Raw genomic sequence first — 21,404 nt, 5'->3', positions numbered from 1 at the left:
GTTATAACGCACCATACAGTGAACAGAGTATGGTGCACTCCAACTATCAAAGAACTATTCCCGATATCTGTCTACCTCATGCAAATTCCCCACCCCCCACCCCCCAAAAAAACATGATTAGAAGGATGACATTAACGATGGTAGTGATGAATGATATTGTTTTTAAAATGCGCAACTAATACGCGTACCAGTATTTACCACTATACCTTGTCTCGTCGCACTACCACCAAATTTCAATATTACGTCATACTTGCTTCAGTACGAACTTCCCTCTAAAGTCTAAACTCATCTTGTTTTACCATTTAGTCTGTCGGTAATTCAAGGCAGAGACAAACAAACGGAAAGTGAATAAAAGTACAGTATAACCGCGCTTCAACCTGGGTGACGGAGGTAAAGAACACTCCAAGAGGGCATACCTCAGTCATGTACAATCAGGTTGATTAAACACATAAAAGCGAGACCGCTTAACCACCTCACCAGTTTGGGTCTAAAAGATGTGAGATCATCACATATAGTGATGTTTCCTATCGGATTTCAACACATCTTTTAGCACTCGCAGTGGCGAGGTATCTATGAGGCCGTTCTTTGTGCTTAAATCGACCTGTTGATATATTGCAAACTATCATTAAACACAAATTTCGGACACTGAGTTTATAGCCAGTGTTGTCCTTTGAACCCTTGCACCCAAATAACATCTTTTGTAAGATGAATACAGCCGTTGGCGTTATCACACTAACAATACGAAGTGGCTCAACCGTGGCAACGGTCTGGCAGCCAGGAGGCTGAAGGACCTTAGAGTGGTTCAGAAGCCTTGTGCCAAGTCTGTACTGTTACCAGCTGTCACAGCCGTGGAAACATGGTCAGGGTTCTTATACAAAACCACAGAAAAAAAAAAAAAAAGTAGGTTATTAAGGTGAAACCGGGTCGACCCTTCCAATCCTAACTGCTCAGCACAAAATGAACTTCTGAACATATTTCGTGTTTCTGTAATCTCATGAAATCTAGAAAGAAGTACTTGAATTCTGACAAATTTTTCTACCCATGGAACTACAGTGGAAGGCACTGGATCACTAAATTGCCAGGAATCGGTGTTGACAGTTTGGCAGGCACTGCTGTTGTCACCCAGACTACAATCTGCTAAAAAGACGCCACTTAACCTTTATTCCAATCACTAAAATTGCGATTTTTTAAAAATCTTAATCAGGCCAACGGGAAACGATCTGATTCAACGTAGGAATGATCTTTAATGGCGACAGGATTAATCCAGGTTATATCTAACCCACGCCCCAGTCGACTGTGCCATAATCTAACACCCCCTTAGAAAAAAAAAAAAATCTCCCCCGACTTGAGGAAAATCGCCAGGTTGTTTTGACTTCTTCAACCAGAGGACGTATTTTTATTCATTCCTGCTTTCTCTTGATGATTTTATACAGCCGAGACAACCGTGGTAGCGAGGGAGTTAACGGGGTTTGTGTCCAATCCTAACACCACATAACATCTCGGGCAAACTGAATAAAGTAGTCTGGTGGTGGTAAAACTCAAATCTAAAGCCCGTCAGCGTAGTAAGAAGTTTAATAGTAAGTCATTATTGGACAGAAAACGTTTATCTCCGGCAAGTTCAGCGAAAAAAAAAAAAAAAGTCAAAGAATTAATTTACAACCCTGCTTTTTGTTCAAACCTGATGTGGCGCGTACGGTGCGTAAATGTGTATGTGGTCGGTATGTGTATATGGTTGAGTGGTGCGTAAATTCGTGTGTGTGTGTGTGTGTGTATGTGTAAATATCTGTTTGGTGTGTGGTTTGAGTGATATGTGAATATATGTATGTATGTGGTAAGTGCCTACTTGTATAGTTGATATGTGGACTGCAAATAAATGTGTTTTGTGCATGTGAATGTATACGTGTGGTGTACGTAGTTACGTATGTGGTCTGTATGATGGACGAATGGGTGTGGTACGTGGTTATGTGTACACGTGTTAGTGTGTGATGTGCTTATATGTATATGAAGGATGTGTGAGATATGGTTGTTTATATTTATGGTATATCTTTGTATGGCGTATGTACTTGTGTAGAGATTGGTCAGCTTTCACCTTTATAAAATCTTCTACAAGTCCCACTGATATATACTCTGGATAGACTGCACGGTACTAATTTATCCACACAGTTAGTTAAATAAAAATGGCTGTGTGTGTGATTGTAGAACTGATTATGTATTCAGCCTGGGACTTTTTGGTGGCGGTACGGCTGGGTTTTCTGGATAACTTTACGTAACAGTGACGTCAATTCGCTGAATATGGCACCAGATAGGACAATTCCCACGTGTATAGGCCTTAGGTAACACTCCCAGAACATCACTTAAATAATCCACGTTGAAGAAGACGCATGTTTCTCTCTCTCTCTCTCTCTCTCTCTCTCTCTCTCTCTCTCATATTTAATCCGTTTACAATGGCAGTGCTCGGATGACTGATAACGAATTTTGAATCAACTGGCTAAACGTGGAAATATTCGTAATTATTCAAACTGTCCGGAGTTGATTCTGATTTAAATTCCATGTATATAACACGAAACAAATTAGGGAAAACTGGTGAGACAATTCTGAAAACTTTTGACATGGAGTAAATGAAAGCAGATCGACGGTTGACAAGCCCGAGTTTGGTGACGCATAAAACCAGGATTGCACCACGGGCAGAAATGGAGACTATGAGATGGCAGCAGGTGTTAAAGGATATATATAAGCAGAAGTGATAAACGTAGTGAGGAAAGTGCAGTGACCTGTATGAGAATATAATGGTAAAAACACGATGGATGCTGTATCAGTGGTGCGGAAAAGTGCTGGCTTCACCAAAAATTAATTCAAAAGCTATTGTGGAAATGGTCTGCTGTTCATGAAACAACAGTGACCAAGAGGCCTAACTCTTGTATTAGGATGGTGTATTGTTATATTGCTCGGGCCAGTTGATTTTTTTTTTTTTTTTTTTTCGTTGGAAAGGACCACTAGTAGTTACGGGAAGACAGCAGCTAACCCCTCCAATTCTAAAACTCTACTAAACTGAATAAAATCGTTAAAAAAAAAAAATTCAGATTACATGATTTATGTCAGAATGGGTGGTGAGTGGTAGACAGAATGGCTTCGTGTCAATGATGTGCGAATCAAATATTTACTATGAGGCATGTAGCAGAAGAAGCATATTAGAAAAGTCGAGATATTTATTGTACAGGTGGATCTCGAATAACTATATGACAGTCTGAAAACAAAATGGATTATGAAAGATATTACTTCTGTATAGTGTGGAAAGAAAGATTATTTTTACCGTAGCGTTTAAGATGGTAGTAAAGCATGTGTTATGGAGGATGTTTGAGCGAGGGGTTCAGTGTCAATGGTGGAGCGGCGTGATGTGTTCGTCCTCACGGCTTGCCTGTCGGTATCCTTATCAATCTATTTGCGTGAGGGATCAAAACTAGAGAAAGGGAAAAGAGAATGAAGTTGGTGATTAGTGGTGTGAAACGTTTTGTTCAAGGTATAAAGTGTTAGACGATTACGGGCAGCTGTTAAACAATAAACTATATGCAGACTGATCCAAAGTTATGTCGATTACTGAGAGCAGCCTGGTCGAAAAGCGAATATAGAATAAAGCAGTGATAGTAAATGGAAGAGACGATGAATCACGTTGTTATTTTCTGGTGAATGAAGAAAGACTTGAACTGGTGGTGGATTTTTAAGTATCTTGGTGAATTGACATACAAGAGGGTAATGTAAAAAAGAAAAAGAAAAAAGTTCCTTAAGGAAGAACAGTTGCTGATGGTATAAAGACTAAGATACGGAAGAGAGCACTGAGTGCTGTGGCTGTAAGATTATTGTATGAAGGTGTGTTTGTACATATGTTATTGTATGCGAGAGAGCCATCAATATGATTTGAGTATGAAAAGTCAAAACAGTGGAAATGGGTTTATTAAGGAGTCTGACTGGGTGACGTTGACAGGAGAGGGTTAGGAATAATGAAATTCGAGAAAGGTGTGGAGAAGGCAGTTGACTGATCAAAAGTTGTGTTTATACACTGTACAAAGAAGGACTTTGGTGAGAAACGTATAATACAACCATATATATATATATATATATATATATATATATATATATATATATATATATATATATTTCATTCATTCATTGCCAGACGCCATGTATCCCAGACAGGGTGGCCAAGGGCTTAAGAGTTAATTGTTTTACAGGGAGGGGCACTAATCCTCCACCAACCCCACTTGACGTAGGGATGCCAACAGCATCTGGTGTTCCCAGGCGGTCACCCATCCAAGTACTAACCAGACCCAACGTAATATATATATATATATATATATATATATACAGGGTGTCTGGGAGGGAAAGGGCAACACTCTGGGATATGATAGGTGAGGGAATTCTAAACCAAAAATACTATATGAACATGTATTCAAATCTCAGCCATTACGGAGCTACAATTACTGATGACCTTATGGGCGAAAATGGTCTTCCTCATAATTGGTCGTCAGTAATTGTAGCTCAGTAATGGTTCATAGTTGGATACATGTTCATATAGTAATTATTGCTTAGAATTCCCTCACCTGTTATATCCCAAAGTTTTGTCCTTTCCTTCCGGGACACCCTGTATATATATATATATATATATATATATATATATATATATATATATATATATTGTTACGGAACAGAGAAGGAACAGAGAAAGATAATGTACACTTTAAGTGAGAATACTAAAAATCACTACTGTCCCGTAAAGTTCCAGGTTCAAAACAAAAGAGGTAAAATTACAAGTTAAAGTTTAATGCTCAAACTAACAACAAAACATTCAGGACTCGTAAGGATAATGTAATGGCAAAAAACAGGTTAAATATATGGTTAACTGCAATAGCCTCTATTAACATGAAATTAGCAAGAGTAAATTTCTCTAAGTCAGCCCTAATAAAATGAAAATACACTGGGTAATGCTCAGTTAACGCAAGATAAATTATTACAGATACAAACTATTATGAAAAATGGCTAACAACAAGAACCCTACATGAATTACAAAAACCTCACTAGGCCTACAAATTAACAACTTATGCTATACAGTACAAGAACAAAATGCAATAACACTTATATTCAAATCACTCAGCTGCTAGATGGTTGGAGACTTCCTGAGTACTCACAATAATAACTGTACAGGGGAGGACAGAGATGTGAACAAAATGAGGAGCAGATCTAAGTGGCCATGTTGCAGAGACTGAGCTCATTATATGGGGCCAGCAGAGCTTGATACAACTTGTAAGAAGGATGCGCAAATGAAGCCATGGGGACAAAGAGCTGACAATCCCGCTCTGAACAACAGAAAGGACGACTTACTCTACTATAACGGTAGAAGGGGGGGACTGAGGCAGAACACGCTCGTGATCAAACAGGCAGCACACTGTACGTTAGAATTACACAAAGGATGATGAAATCATAGGCTATGTAACACCTCCCCACAAAGAAAAAGAAATTTACAAAGGAAATTTCTTATTACTCTAAAACAATCTGTATATGGCATTACAGAATATGCAAAAGTCTTTCCTAATGTTACAAAACATGAGATCTCCCTAGCACGTTCAGTCATAGGTACTTGCCAGTATCCCTTTAACAAATCAAACTTACTTATGTACCTAGCCTTTCCGATCTTGTCTATGCAATTTTCCACACGAGGGAGAGGGTAAGTGTCTGTTTTGGTTATCTGATTAACACGTCTGTAGTCGATGCAAAGCCGCTGTGACCCACCTGGCTTAGGGACTATAGTCTCACTAATCTAAAACCAAGGTTTGGGTGGAGTCCAGCCGGGGATTTCCCGGCGTACAGCGTTGCCTTGTTTCCTATACTCTGATTGGCTAGTGGCTGACCTGGCACCGTTAGAGTTCGTCCGCTCACACCTCGCCACCTGGCCTGACATGACTTCACCCACTTCTGTGTGTGTGTGTATGTGTGTGTGTGTTTGTGTATGTGTGTGTGTGTGTAAAGACAAACTAGTTTAAGTCATAAATATAACCAAAATAATGAATTTAAAAGTCGCTTTCTCTCTCTCTCATATAATTAGAAATCTCCGTCCATCAACGCTTGCGTACCGAAATCCTATTTTCTTCATAACTTTTCTTAAAGTTTCACGGCCGCCGGGATAAGAAAGGTTACTCTTCATTTCTGCGTGGATTTTTTCAAGGGTAGGGATTTCTTTTCTGTCATAGAAATTTAAAACAGTTCTGCGTAGCACATCTTCATTGAAATTATCAAAAAAGTCTGCAATTGGTTTTACACGTTGCCTTTTCTTGGGAGACGTTAACTCTGGAGAGTTGTTTTCTTCATTATCTCTTGCTTCTCTGCGTATTGCTTCAATCCTGCTCTTGCTAAGTCCTGTTGCTGCAGCTGTTCGATGAATTGCCCTTGAAACATCATCGAAAATTCCTCCGTACTGCTTCTCTTGCAGAAAATACTGGCTTACGTTGAAGGCCATTTCTTTGGCTTGACTATGTAGATGCGAGCGAGTTGGCGTAGCTGCCATTGTGTCTGCATCAACATAGAAAGTGAACAGTGGAAGCACGTGACAGAAGCTTAAATCTCCCTCCAATGGATTAACTCCCAGTATGGGCCTGGTGTTGCCGCTCGTGAGTGTTTTAACTTATTTATTTCTATTAAGAAAATAGCGTATGTTCTACTGATTCCTTCAAATTATATTATAAACGTAATTATTACATTACTTACCCAACTTAGAACTATCGTGAAAGTCGGTACAAGTAACTACATTTTTTTCAGCACCACTGTAAAATATGTATGCCACGTTTCTTTACTGATGTACAAGAGCCATATGCATTACAAGTTTACCTTCCTTTGATATGCTAGAATACTTACGTTTATATTGTATTAGTATGTGTGTACCTATCTGTGATGCCTATTACATATATAACAGAATCTACTCATCGCTCGTTTAGGAAGTATGGCATGGCTGCACCCAGCGCCAGACCCCACCCAAACCTTGGTTTAAGATTGGTGCGACTATAGAGTGACAGGAAAACTCCACTCGCTCTGACAGGGCTCAGTCATCTTGTGGTCCAACAGGTAGCCAAGCTCCTTCTGGATGAGAGGAACTTTCACTGGGTTCACACGGTAAGGAGGCAATTTAATTGGCTTTGCGTCTCCAACATCGACATCATGCATCAACACAGTAGTTCTTCCTGGAGTGGCACGGAACACTTGCGGGTACTCCTGCAGTAATGCCGAAAACTCCTGCCTTTCCTCGGGAGTTAGATGAGAAAGCTTAGTCTGGAGATCATTCATGATATCAGGATTCTTCCCCAAACTATCACTCAGGCTCATACTGCATGGGAGAGCTTCACTTGCAGACTCGGGTGGAACAGCTACAGTGCAGACTGGATTATTTTCGTCCTGCCTGTGATATAACTTTAGCATGTTGATGTGACATAGTTGCTTGCTCTTTCTACGATCTGGTGTGGCGATGACATAGCTGACATCACTGAGTTTCTTCTCCACGAAATAAGGACCACTAAACTTGGCTTGAAGAGGTTGCCCATGCACCGGTAGCAGAATCAAAACCTGATCTCCTGGCTGAAAGTGGCGTAACCTGGACTTCTTATCATACCAAGTCTTCATCTTCTCCTGAGCAGCTCCTAAATTCTCTCTCGCCAGCTGTAAAGCAGTGGACAGCCGTTCTTTGAACTTCATCACATACTCCAGCAGGTTGATGTCATCTTCCTCCAACAGCCAGCATTCCTTGAGTAGCTTAAGGGGTCCTCTTACTTCATGGCCAAACAGTAGTTCAAAAGGTGAGAAGCCCAGTGATTCATTTGGAGATTCTCTTGCGGCAAATACGACGAATGGAAGACCTTTATCCCAGTCTTTCTGATGTTCCAAACAGTATTTCTTGAGCATCGATTTGAGTGTTTGATGATATCTCTCCAACGCTCCTTGGGTCTGGGGATGGTAAGCTGAAGACGTGATCTGGGTGATGCCCAACTCTTTCAGAGACTGCTTGAAAACATTTGACATGAAATTACTTCCCCGGTCTGACTGTACCTCCTTGGGCAGGCCAAACTTTGTGAAGAACCCTAGCATTTCCTTAACCATGTTCTTTGCTGAGATATTTCTAAGTGGAATGGCTTCAGGATAACGAGTAGCCATATCAATCATGGTCAACACATAAGAAAATCCTGAAGAAGTCTTAGGAAGAGGGCCCACAATATCCACCAACACACGGGTGAAAGGCGCCTCAAAAGGAGGAATGGGAACTAGAGGTGCAACCTTTTTGGTCTGATTACACTTCCCCACAACTTGACAGGTGTGACAAGACTTACAATACCAGGAAACATCCCTGAAGATACCTGGACAATAGAAGTGTTTCAAAATGCGTGCCACAGTCTTCCTCACTCCAAGGTGTCCTGCCAAACTGGAATCATGAGCCACTCTAATGATATCCTGCCTACAAACACGAGGGATGACAACTTGATGTACAACCTCCCACTCACAGTCGGCTGATGCTGTTGGGGGTCTCCACTTCCTCATAAGTACTCCTGACTTTACATAATAACAAGTAGAAGCACCGGCTGACTCTTCTTCACTGTAAGCAGAGTTAGCTAGACCTTTCAACTCAGGGTCAGCAACCTGCAACTCAGCCAACTCTTGACGAGACAAATTATCAACACTACGGGGTACTGCCTCATCTGGTGAGTGGTCCAAATTAGCAAGAAAAGTGTCAGCTAGGATAACATCATCATCATCATTATCCTCTAAGTCACCAGTAACTTTAGACTTAGCCCTAGTGACAGCACATGCAGAGAACACATCAGGGACATCACAATCCTGGGCCGCAGCCACTGGCTCACTAGACAACTGAGGAGCTGGACACACTTGACTTCCACCAATATCATTTCCAAGTAAGAAAGTTACACCTGACATTGGGAGTGTCTCAACCAACCCAACCATAACGGAACCATTAACAAAACCAGACTCTAAATTCACTCTGCACAGAGGGACAGAGAAGTAATTATTCCCTACACCTTGTAAGATTACAGTTTCATTAGAGGAATTAACATTAGAGCCTAGAACACTGGTCAGCATAAGGGATTGGCAAGCACCTGTGTCACGATATATTTTAACTGATTTCCTGTCATTACTGTCCAGAGGACTGACAAAACCATCAGACAGGAAATTAGCACATGAACTCGAGAGTGTCACCCACGTTACTGCTCAAAAGAGGAGCTCCATCATGAGACTTTAAGTTACCCCTCAAAGCAGGTTCAGTTAACTCAGTTAAAGAATTCTGGAAACTCTCAAGAGTGGACACTAGACCAATTGACTGAATATTTAAAGACTCCTTTTTGTTCACATCACGCTGTCTCCTGAAACATTTCTCCGTAGTATGACCAAGCTTACTACAATAAGTACATTTACTTTTCTGAAATCTAGAGGTGAAGCTGGTATTTACTTCCTGAGAAACATCATCTTTATTCTCTTTCCTGTTACCTGTACTCAGAGTAGAGGCAACGTACTTACTCTCAGCTTTCCCTTTTCCTTTAGAATATCTCTTGTGAGTGAGAACATATTCATCAGCTAAAACTGCAGCATCAGACAAATTATCTATTCTTCTCTCATCAAGATATAGGCTTACATCTTTATAAATACACCTCTTGAAGTCCTCCAGCAAAATCATCTGCTTAAATTTACCAAAATCAGAATCCACATTCTTAGAATTTAACCACTGCTCTAACAGATCTTCTTTGATTTTTGCATACTCAACATGGGATTGTTTATCTTGCTTGTAAGTTGTCCTAAATTTTACTCTATAGGCTTCAGGAACAAGCTCATAGGCCTTAAGAATCAAGCTCTTAACTACATCATAATTATCAGATTGATCCTGAGGCAAAGATGCATAAGTTACTTGAGCTTTACCGGTGAGAACAGTTTGAAGGAGTACTGGCCAATACTCCTTAGGCCAATTAAAACCTGTAGCTACCCTCTCAAACAACTGAAAATACTTTGTTAAGTCAGATTCATTAAAAGGAGGGACAAGTTTAACATTTTTAGCCACATCAAAATCATCAGAGCTAGATGATCCAGTTCCACCTTGTTTCATGCGATACTCATGGTCTGCCTGAATCCTAGCAAGTTCAACTTGTGCGTGAAACTCAGCCTCCTTAACATCAGCCTCCTTAGCACGTGCTTGAAATTCAGCTTCTTTAGCACGAGCCTCCTGCAGGGCTAGCTGTAACTTAGCTGATTCAATCTGCGTTTGCTCATTTGGAGGAGTTACATTAAACAAGCTTTCATTAATCATATCAACAATTTGATCTTTAGAATGATGAGAGCGAACAGCAATTCCCAATTGTTGAGCAACAAGCTTAAGTTCATTCTTTGTTCTGTTTTCTACATCACACACTGTTTGCACATTTGACAAAAAATCTTTGGCTTCATCAAGTGTAGTAATAGTAGACATCATGAATAAATCACAGTCACAAAATATCAAGCAATATCCTTATGATAATATCCTGAATATCCAGATATGAGGTCGCCAAATTTATGTTACGGAACAGAGAAAGATAATGTACACTTTAAGTGAGAATACTAAAAATCACTACTGTCCCGTAAAGTTCCAGGTTCAAAACAAAAGAGTTAGGTAAAATTACAGGTTAAAGTTTAATGCTCAAACTAACAACAAAACATTCAGGACTCATAAGGATAATGTAATGGCAAAAAACAGGTTAAATATATGGTTAACTGCAATAGCCTCTATTAACAAGAAATTAGCAAGAGTAAATTTATCTAAGTCAGCCCTAATAAAATGAAAATACACTGGGTAATGCTCAGTTAATGCAAGATAAATTATTACAGATACAAACTATTATGAAAAATGGCTAACAACAAGAACCCTACATTTTTTTTTTTTTTTTTTTTTTTTTTTTTATGCGAGGAAGAAGGAACCAAAGGCCATGAGCCCGCAGTAACAGTTCCCTCCAAGAGAAAAACAAAATACAATATAGAGCCAAATTCAAGATCCGATCATTTTGAGATGCCTGGACACACTGCGTTTGAAAGACTGGAGATCATAGGCAGCAGGAAATACAGACAGAGGGAGACAGTTCCAGAGCTGACCTGTTGCATAAATGAAAGACTGGGAGTAACGGTTAACTCTTGCATTAGAGAGTTGGACAGAAAAAGGATGAGAGTTTGCTGCCAGACGGGTGCTACGCGCCCGTCGTAGAGGTGGAGGAATGCAAGCAGACAGTTCAGAGGAGCAGTGACCATTAAAGTAGCGATAGAAAAGAGATAAAGATGCAACAGTGCGGCGAAGAGACAGAGGTTGAAGGGAGTCAGTAAGAGGAGGAGAGTTAATGAGACGAAAAGCCTTTGACTCCACCCTATTGAGAAGAGCTGTATGTGGGGAGCCACCCCACACATGAGAGTTGTACTCCACACAGGGGCGGATAAAACCCCTGTATAGAGTCAACAATTGCGCAGGGGTAAAGAAAGAGCGGAGTCGGCTTAGCACACCCAATCTCTTGGAAGCAGATTTTTACAAGAGATGTAATATGATCTTTCCAAGATAAGTCCCGAGTAAATGAAACCCCAAGCATGTTCAAGGATGATGCAGGATTAAGCTGAATATTATTAAACATTAGTGGGTATACCTGTGGAAGATTTTGTCGGGTTGATAGGTGTAAGAACTGAGTCTTGGATGCATTAAAAACAACCATATTATTTTTACCCCAGTCAGAGATATGAGCCAAGTCAGACATTAGGTGTGCCATAGCCTCATCCCTTGTTTGTTGAAGTAACTGTTGAGATGGGCGTTGCGGGAACCGAATGGAAAGGTGAAGGGTGGAGTCATCAGCGTATGAGTGGATATGGTTAGATGTACAGCTTAGATCATTGATGAATAAAAGGAAGAGAGTTGGTGATAGGACAGAGCCCTGAGGAACACCACTGTTGATAGATCTAGGAGAAGAACGATGGCCATCTACAACAGCGGCTATAGAACGACCAGAAAGGAAGCTAGCGATGAAGGCACAGATAGAAGGATAGAAACCGTAGGAGGGCAGTTTGGAAATTAAAGATTTATGCCAGACTCGATCGAAAGCCTTTGAGATGTCAAGTGCAATGGCAAAGCTTTCGCCAAAGTCCCGAAAGGAGGATGACCAGGAGTCTGAAAGGTAGGTGAGAAGATCGCCAGTGGAGCGTCCCCTGACGGAACCCATACTGACGATCGGAAAGAAGGTTGTGATAGGAAAGATGCCTTAAAATTTTTCTATTAAGAATTGACTCGAAAACTTTTGAAATACAGGACGTTAAAGCAATTGGACGATAGTTGGAGGGTTGGGAGTGGTCACCCTTCTTTGGGACTGGCTGAATGAGAGCAAACTTCCAGCAAGAAGGAAAGGTACAAGTTGACAGACAAAGACGAAAGAGTTTGCCTAGGCAGGGTGTAAGCACAGAAGCACAGTTCTTGAGAACAACAGGAGGGACCCCATCAGGCCCATATGCCTTGTTAGTACTGAGGCCAGTGATGGCAGAAAATACATCAACTGAAGAAATTTTAATGTCAGCCATGAGGAAGTCAGAGGGGGAAGTGATGGAGGAACAGCACCGGAATCGTCTAAGGTAGAATTGGAGGAGAAAGTCTGTGCGAAGAGATCTGCTTTATCAGTAGAAGAAATAGCTACAGAACCATCAGAGTAGAAAAGAGGAGGGAAGGATGATGAGGTAAAGTTGTTAGAAAGATTTTTGGCAAGATGCCAGAAGGAGTGGGAAGAATTTGAGTTGGAGAGTTGAGAGCATTTAGTATGGATGAAATTATTTTTAGTAGAGCGAAGAACAGACTTAGCACGATTCCGGGCAGAAACGTAAAGATGATGTGATTCAGGGGTGGGTTGGCTCCGGTACCTTTTGTAGGCCCTCTCCTTGTTGCGGACAGCATTAGAACAAGCGTGATTAAACCAAGGCTTTCTTGCGTTAGTCAAAGGATATGAGAAAGGAATGTATGCTTCCATGCCCGAGAGAATAACCTCCGTAATGCGCAAGGCACACTCAGATGGCTCACGGCCATGGAAGCAATAATCATTCCAGGGAAAATCAAAGAAGTACTGCCTGAGGGCCTCCCAGTCTGCGGCTCCAAAATGCCACAGACGACGTTTCCCTGGAGGGTCCACAGGCCGTACCGGAGTGATAGGACAGGTTAAGGTAATAAGGTTGTGATCGGAGGAGCCCAACGGAGAGAAAAGATTAACAGAGTAAGCAGAAGGATTAGTTGTGAGGAAGAGGTCAAGTATGTTGGAGCTCTCTCCAAGGCGGTCAGGGATACGGGTAGGGTGCTGTACAAGCTGCTCTAGGTCATTAAGGATAGAAAAGATGTAGGCTTGTTCACCAGGTGGATCCGTGAAAGGAGAGGAGAGCCAAAGGTGGTGGTGAACACTTATACTCAAATCACACAGCTGCTAGATGGTTGGAGACTTCCTGAGTACTCACAATAATAACTGTACAGGGGAGGACAGAGATGTGAACAAAATGAGGAGCAGATCTAAGTGGCCATGATGCAGAGACTGAGCTCATTATATAGGGGCCAGCAGAGCTTGATACAACTTGTAAGAAGGACGCGCAAATGAAGCCATGGGGACAAAGAGCTGACAATCCCGCTCTGAACAACAGAAAGGACGACTTACTCTACTATAACGGTAGAAGGGGGGGACTGAGGCAGAACACGCTCGTGATCAAACAGGCAGCACACTGTACGTTAGAATTACACAAAGGATGATGAAATCATAGGCTATGTAACAATATATATATATATATATATATATATATATATATATATATATATATACACACACACACACACTGTGTGTGTGTTACGCATCTTGCACTTAACATTGTGAATCACAAACCGTAAGTTGGTGACGCAGTACCGTGAATTATACGTGTGGATAGTATCGCTTGTGGAGTAAAGAAGTGAATTCTGAAGTTCTGAAAGATAAGAGAATGGATAATGGGCGAATTTCATTGGACATTGTTGGTAATATTTTTTTTTTTTTCACGTTTACTTCAACGCAAAACTCTAAGATAGTGAAACACGGTAGTTACACACACACACACACACATACACACACACACACACATCGTGTTACACACACACACACACACACACACACAGAGGGGGGGGGCTGCTGACTGCTGATAATAGTGGCTAGTGTGTGAAAGAGAGAGAGGGAGAGAAAGAGAGAGAGATGGCGGCTGCTGACTGTTGACAATAGTGGCTAGGTCGCTTTAGTCTTGGAACAGAAATTTTTGTAGATGCCTGGTTTCCAGACACTTGGTAATGAAGAATTGGTCACGTGAAGAGAAACATCAGACTACAAATACGAGCACCAGAACATGGCACTTTCACGTGATGAGGATTTTTCAGTGAATTATCGGGATTACAAAATGTTCATATCGAAAATAAAAGCTGAACTTTAAATTATTTAAAGGACATTCCACCTGCCTTTCGAAGCTACTGCTGAAACTGATGTCACTGCAGATTTTCCTACGAACAAACAGCTGTATGAGTCCCTGAGTGAAGAGAGGATAAGGGGAGGCCCACAAGGATATCAAATGAGCAAAAGAATTAGAAAACTTACAGGTTAAATGATATCAGTAAGTAACTTGTTGGCCGCAAGAATACGAATGACTGTACAGTGTGAACCAAGCTGAAGACAAGAGTGGTATTCCTCGAGAGCAACAACTGCCACCACAAGAGCGGGGTGTTGTAGCAGCTCCTGGCGCGACGTCGATATCACTCGGGATATGGGTTGGGTTACGACGGTGCTACTCTATATATCGGAGACGACATGGGTATGTTCAGGGGCCTGCATGGGAGCGCTAACACCTGACACACTCCGCTTTTGTTGATCACGTAAGCACCCGCCATTTGATACATGGCAAGTTTTTTAGGCGATCATTTAGTCATGTCAGCATCCTTATGATTCATGATTAAACTTTTCACCTCGAGGTGATCTTTATACGTTTTTCTTGCTATCATAAGAACATAAGAAGAGAGGATAACTGCAGTAGGCCGGTTGGCCCATCCTAGGCAGCTCCTAGAAGAGTAACTTAACTACTAGAATGAGATAAGGATAGCAAAGAAGAAGGCTCTCCCCCGCCCTCCAAACCCTCCAGCCGAAGCCGGCAGGAAAAAGTCAGAAAGAACACCACGCCGTATAGAAAAACTGGCGTGGACATTTTACAGGAAAGTGTGAAAGGAGAATAGAGACTATCATAGTGTAACCTGAAAAGAAAATTTATTTTTGAATTAGTATTGGTTATAATATTTTCTTTATTCTATATCCACCCCTTATTTGTCATATGCTTATCTAGCCTATGCTTGAAACTCTCAATGGAAGAGGCAGCAACTACTTTACTAGGTAGCTTATTCCATTCGTCTACTACTCTATTACCAAACCAATTTCTACCGATTTCCTTTCTGAAACGGAATTTTTCTAGTTTGAAACCATTATTTCTAGTTCTATCCTGTATGCTCACTTTAAGTACCTTGCTAATATCTCCCTTATTTATACCATTCATCCACTTAAAAACCTCAATTAAGTCTCCCCTTACTCTACGCCTCTCTAGCGAATGCAGACTTAGTCTTTTCAGTCTGTCTTCATATGACAGGTTCCGGACGTCATGTATCATTTTAGTCATTCTTCTCTGTATATTTTCTAACGAATTAATATCCATTCTATAGTAAGGACACCAAAATTGTACTGCGTAGTCTAAATGTGGCCTTACTAATGCTAGATAAAGTTTCAGTATTACTTTAGATGATCTATTGCTCACGCTTCTCGAAATAAATCCTAGGACCCTATTTGCTTTATTTCTCGCATTAATGCATTGTTGCCTAGGTTTAAGGTCGTTACTAATCATAACTCCTAGATCTCTCTCGCATTCCGATTTGCTAATTTCTTTGTTATCTAAGCTGTATTTAGTATCTCCAATGGTCTTGCCTACGTTAAGTACTTTACATTTTTCAACGTTAAATTCCATTTGCCAAGTTTTAGACCATTTGGACAATGTATCGAGGTCTTTTTGTAAGTAATGGCAATCGTCAGTCGAGTTAATGATACGCCCTATTTTTGTATCGTCGGCAAATTTGCTGATTCTGCTATTGACTCCTAAGTCTAGATCATTTATATATATAATAAATAATAAGGGACCGAGTACTGAACCCTGTGGTACACCGCTAGTTACTAATCCCCAGTCCGACTTAGTTACTAATCTTAAGGGAGATTTTTCGAACTGGTGGAGTTTCAATTATCCTTCATTACCCCCTTCACCACAAGAGGTCGTCCTGTCAGCTGCATAAAATCTTCCATTGGTGAGCGCCGGCACACATCTGCTACATAACCCCTTCAATCCATGGCATTTATCTGTATTTCACTCTCGCTACCCCATACAACTTTAATTAGCTAAGGAGGATACCGCAGCAGTGAAAGGTAAACAACACCTCTAACTCGAACATTCTCCCCAGGCTGATTATGAAATAGTCTGTTGGGGGCGAGAGTTGAAAAGAAAAAGACGCCCTCGTAGGGAAGGGGTTAAATTTTGGCCATACGGCGGGAATTTATCAAGTCATTGCCGAAATGCAAATCAGTGCTCTCATTCCGAGGACGCCATTTTTAAGTATTGCAATCTTCAGACGTTTTCATTCAGCTTGAGAGAAACTTCGAACTGGAATGGCTAAATATAACCCCATCACTACGAAGGATTATGCCTCAACTGGGCCAAATCGCCTGTTGGTAGTATGAATAAGGTGAAAAACTTGTCCTTTGGAAGGGCTAACGTAATGGAAAGAGTATCGATTTCGTATTTTATTCTTGCTCACGCCAAACGATCTTAAATTATTATTATTATTATTATTATTAGCTTCAGAGAGCACCCTAGCTGTGAAGGGATTAATGATGGCTGTATATGTGATCTCCCAGTTCCAAGAATCTCCCGAACCTAGTTAAATCGCACGGTGGGAGAAAGAAAGAAAGAATTCGAGTATAAGGCGTCGTCTTTCCGAAGAGGTTAACCTCTGAGATATATACTAAGTTTGTGTATGTGTGTGTGTTCAGACGATTTTTTTTAAAGCTCAGGTGAGACTTTTCGTAACAGCAGAAATAGATATAGCTCCATTAACACCAATGATCTCTTCAGACTGAATAAAATCATCTGGCTGTATGCCAACGCATATTTTCAGTACTGTAAGCCATTTGAGAACACGCGCTTCAGTTTTCACTTTCCAGGATGATGCTTTTACGATATTCTCCAGTAAACCTAATCAGATTCATCCTTAACAGACTAACCAAACCTGACAAAATCTTCGTGGGAAAAAAAAAAAAACCGCCAGTTCGGAAAATTATCGGTAGGCCTAATCCTAACCTAACTTAACCTAACCAGACCTCCATGGTAAACACACACACACACACACACACACAGTCACGTTTCCTTTCGCTTTCCATACTAGAAATCCTGTCACATCCTGATAACCGAAGTGTTCCAAGCTACTACTAATACTACACACACACACACACACAGTCACGTTTCCTTTCGCTTTCCATACTAGAAATCCTGTCACATCCTGATAACCGAAGTGTTCCAAACTACTACTAATACTACACACACACACACACACACATTATTTTATTATTATTTTCCTTCTTTGATAAGGTTTCCCAGTACGCAGTTATACGCATTAGACTTTTTTAGGGGAGTATGAGATCGAAAACCCGGGAGGCAGGTAGTTTGTTTTTATCTGTTTATCGATAACCAGACGTCATAATCCCGTAGGGCAGTGGTTTCCAACCTTTTCTAATTCTCGCCCCCCCCTCACTGAATGACACGTTCCTTGCGCCCCCCTTCCTCAAATACTGTATTTTACTGGTATAGGTTGTACGTCAGTAAATATCTTAGATTTTTAATCTTTAAAATTGTTTATGTATTCGGATACCTAGATTTCTTATTCATATCTGAAATATTTTCTCCATATTTAGAAATTACTGAGTTCCATCATAATTCATAGTTTTCGAATATAATTACCCTCTTTATAAAGCCTTCGCTCCCCCCAAGGCAGCAACGCGCCCCACAGGTTGGAAACCACTGCCGTATGGGGTGGCCGTTTGTCTCTTGAGTTAGTAATTTTGCGGAGAGGGGCACTAACTTAACCCTCCGCCAAGCCACTTGTTGACACGTAGGGAACACATGGGTTGGTTATATGGTTACCACTCAGCGTTGTAAATTGTTTCCTGGCTTACTGGAAACCATTTGGCGTGTCACTCAAGTGTAAAGCCATCTGAAAAGGAAACACGAGTAATAAAAAATGACGGAAATGGTTGATAAAATAGGAAGAGAGGAGGGGAGAAACAGAAAAAGATTGATAAAGGTGAAAACACTACATCGAGTGCTGCCTACGTCATCCTTCACTTTTATCATTGTTTTTCTTTGTCTGGGTTCCTCTCATCCTATTAAAGAAAGAAGAAAAAAATTCCACTCGGTGACATACTGTATATTTCGCTTTTACAAATGCTAGACATCTGAACCTCAGACAGTGGCCAGTGGTGGAGGGATTAAAACAAAAATTCTATTTATAAAGTCTCGCCTAAACCGAGTCATATCGCCTGAAAATAGCAGGATTATTAGACCTCGGAGTCGAGAGGTTAAAACGGAATGATAACTATGTTAGACCTTTGTCTGCAATTGTTCACCTCAATCTTTTAAGCACTGTCACTCTTTGGCACGTTGTTCTGACTAATGCATGTCGTTTTAACTCGGCCACTGTTTTTTTTTTTTTTTTTCTCAAACGGAACGTAGCGGGAAGAACCCTGTGACTGACCGGGGCTTATATCATCATCATAGTTATCATCATTGTCATCATCATGATCATCATTATCGTCATCATCAGCAGCATCTTTATCATCATCAATGCCAGATAAAGGTGTAAATCCAGATGAAATAGAAAAAAAAGAAAAGAAAAGCGGGAAAGCAACCAACGCCATGTCCACACAGCCACTCACGAATATATTAATTTTAAGCCTTCGAAATCCTACATGGTTTCACCTTACAGGTATAACCATTTCACACCAAAAATACCGATTTCATTGTCATTCCGTCGACTATAAAGTTAACAAGGGGAAGACACGCCCTTTTCTTGTGCCTTTCCATACATACAGTACAGCCATCCACATCCAACCATATCGATCCCATGACAGTTTAATATCTTAAGTTACTACAAGCCATATTCTCACAGACTCATTTACCAAATTCATCCACGGTCTTCTTGGCCCATCAGGTCTAAACAACCTTGATGACCAACAGTGTGGCTGCAATTTTACCGTTTTGCAATGGCGGGTCTTCTTGAACAAAATAACATCTTCTGAGGTAAGCCAAAATGAAAGTATATAATTAGCCACCTAAATGTTGATGTGGATAGTCTTTAATAATTTCTGCTTCGGTTGGTTTTTCTGAGCTGAATAAAAAGGCATGGGTATAGTCAATTTGTAATACGAAGTTCCGAAGCCACAGTGATTTGCAGGCGTTTGATATACGGTACTCTTAATTAACAAGCATTTCCCTTGCCAGACGTCTTCCCTAAGCAAGATACATACATACATATTATATATATATATATATATATATATATATATATATATATATATATATATATACACCGCTCGCTGGTACAGTGGTAACATTCTCGCTTGCCATCTGGTAGACGCGAGTTCGCGCCTCGCTCAGGTTGCGAAAAGTTTCACTGACGAAGTGGGTGGTTACTGTCCCCCTTGAGCAAGGGGACGGGTGTGTGCGTGTGTGAAGGTCACAGCCTTGCCCTTAGATCGGACTATATGAGCTCTCAGCTCCCTTCCGGGAGGGTAAAAGCTGACGATCACGACCATCAAGTGATCCTGACCGACCCGGTGAATTACACACACACACACACACACACAGAGCAAGGAAAAGCAAAAGATGTCCTCGGACTGAAGAACTTAACATACATGAAATTTCTCGTGGTTCAGCTCCCATCTATCCCTATTATGACAGGGTTAAGTCTAGGGGTGGCTGTTTCTTTCACACGATAAGATAATACAATTTACAGCGAAGTTTTACAAGGACTCCATTTGCAAAGGAAAATAAAATTAAAACTATGTGGCTGGCAAATTATTTTAGATACATTATGTATCAGTAATTTAGTCATGTATGTGCAAACAGGCCACTGTAATACATACACACGATAAGTTCGTATATGAAATACAGTACATACATATGATATAATTCGTGTACTATGAAGCTCCAGTTCTATATATATTTACCCAGTCGTTACTTATTACATCAAGTACCTCCTCTGCCCCCCCTCCCCAAACGTTACAGCTCATGGATATCAAGTTACCATTAGATGTTAAGTCCCCACATTCCCATTTAGAACCACCTACAGAATAGATGTTGGCTTATTTTCAAAATTGTGCATTGAAGATGATAACGTCTGAAAATCAACCTTCCATTTACAACACCACACTACTTTCAGCCAGTATTTATTAGTTCCATAATGTGAACTGTACAATCAAGTTCAGTCGCTCAATGAAACTGTTCTTTCAGAAGACTAATAATGAAGAGGTCAAATATTAAATATTCATGAGCATAATACCAATACAAACTCATACAACTGATGCTGTACGCAGTACATTAAACACTTTTCACCTCATGAGGTACGAGCACCGCAGAATGGTGTAGCTGGAAGCAACTTCTAGTCGATTTCACCGCAATTTACTTATCTAACAACCACCCATTTACACCATGAAAAGAATTCCTTCACAACATACCTGAAGAGGGTAGTTTGGATCTACGGTGGCCATGTCGGTAAATATCATGACAGCTATTACCGCTGTTACTGGTAAATTATTGTGTGATGGATTGAAGCGTCATCCGCAATATGAATACTGACGTCATCGAGATCATGTCTTGATCAGAGCAACTGATAAATTAAAGTAAAAGATATATATACCATAAGCTTCTAAGTACATGGCACAGTGCACTTTCTATATTTACCCAGAACCGGCTACACGTCTAGGATGTCCTAAGTTCTCTCTCTCTCTCTCTCTCTCTCTCTCTCTTTCTCGTGTGTGTGCAGGATTTTTTAAGGGAGGTTTGAAAAAAAAAAAAAAAGCTTTTTCCATAAGTTCATTCATTGTATTTCATTCATTCATCATTTAATCCTATGTTGCCCCATGAGGAGCGTAGGAGCCCGGGGCTAGGCAAGTTGGTCCTAACATTAAGATGAGAGTGACCAGCCTCACTCATCCCTGAATGACAGACCCACTAAACTACGTAACACAACA

At 40.7% G+C, this 21,404-nt stretch overlaps 1 protein-coding gene across 1 annotated transcript in view; it reads right to left on the bottom strand.

Moving 5' to 3' along the window:
* The window catches only part of LOC145414941 (uncharacterized), a 193,963-nt gene that overhangs the window by 168,752 nt on the left and 3,807 nt on the right, over positions 1 to 21,404 (bottom strand). The window lies entirely within an intron of this gene.

The sequence above is a fragment of the Coenobita brevimanus genome, chromosome 101 (genome assembly GCF_032717465.1).
Source record: "Coenobita brevimanus isolate Jiangsu-jjx chromosome 101, ASM3271746v2, whole genome shotgun sequence".
Lineage (NCBI taxonomy): Eukaryota > Metazoa > Arthropoda > Malacostraca > Decapoda > Coenobitidae > Coenobita > Coenobita brevimanus.
Note: the sequence above shows the minus strand (reverse complement) of the source record. Positions and strands in the feature narration are given on the sequence as shown.